Raw genomic sequence first — 1,233 nt, 5'->3', positions numbered from 1 at the left:
GTCGTGATCTCCACTGTATACTGCATCACTCTTTACCATGTTGTCAACCAGCTCTTCTGCATCATCTTCAGTTCTTCCCAAGAAGAACCCATTGCTAGCTGTATCCAGTCTGGCCCTGTACTTAGGAAGAGCACCACGGTAGAATGTGCTCAGCAAGCTCTCCTTAGAGAAACCATGGTGTGGGCATTGAGCTTGGTAGCCCTTGAATCTCTCCCAGGCTTCACTGAATCCTTCCAAGTTCTTCTGTTGGAAACTGGAGATCTCATTTCTCAGCTTAGCAGTTCTTGAGGATGAGAAGAATTTCTCCAAGAATGCTCTCTTGCACTCATCCCAAGTGGTGATAGAGTGTCTGGGTAGAGACTTCTCCCACTGAAGTGCCTTATCCCCCAAAGAGAAAGGGAATAGCTTGAGCTTTAAGGCATCTTCGGACACACCATTGGTTTTTGACAACCCACAGTAGCTGTCGAACTTGTCCAAGTGACCAAATGGGTCCTCTAGAGCCAAGCCATGATACTTTTTGTTCACGATCACGTTGAGGAGTCCTGACTTGACCTCAAAGTTGTTGGCTGCCACAGCCGGTGCTCGGATTCCCAGTCTATGACCATGAATGTTGGGCCGGTCATAAGTACCAATGGGTCGAGCTGCCCGCGGTTGGTGTTCTGCCCCTTGCGGTTGATCTTCCATATCAATATCGAATCTCTGCAAGTGGGCTTGTTCTTCTTCTTCTCTTGTAGCTCTAGCACACTCCCTCTCAAAAGCTCTGATGTCTGCTACTATTGGAACTAGGTTTGATGGACCTCTGCTCCTCAAGTTCATACACCTGAAAGTGAAAGGTAGGTGAAGAAGAAGAATCAGTAACAAAACAAAATTAAAATGACTTAGTCTCAAGCAAGTGACTAAATCTCAATGTTTATATCTACTCAGAATTTGGCAACGGCGCCAATTTGATGTTAAAGAGTTTTCAAGGCTCCTAAGACAAATGTTGCAGTATAGTGATTGTCGAACCAGTTCTGAGGGATATCAAAGCACCGAGAATGCAAGTACTCACTTAATCTAAGTGCAACCAATGATTTAGATCAGTTTTAAACTACTACTAATACTAGAAAGCAATTACAGAATGATACTTTCTTGACTAAGGAAAAGAGAACTCATGGATATAGGGATTAGACCCTGGGTGATCAAGTTTCGAACTAAGGATGGCAAACGATCAATCAAACTATCAACCTTAAGCCT

This window comes from Brassica oleracea, chromosome C2 (assembly GCF_000695525.1).
Source record: "Brassica oleracea var. oleracea cultivar TO1000 chromosome C2, BOL, whole genome shotgun sequence".
NCBI classification, from domain to species: Eukaryota; Viridiplantae; Streptophyta; class Magnoliopsida; order Brassicales; family Brassicaceae; genus Brassica; species Brassica oleracea.
Note: the sequence above shows the minus strand (reverse complement) of the source record.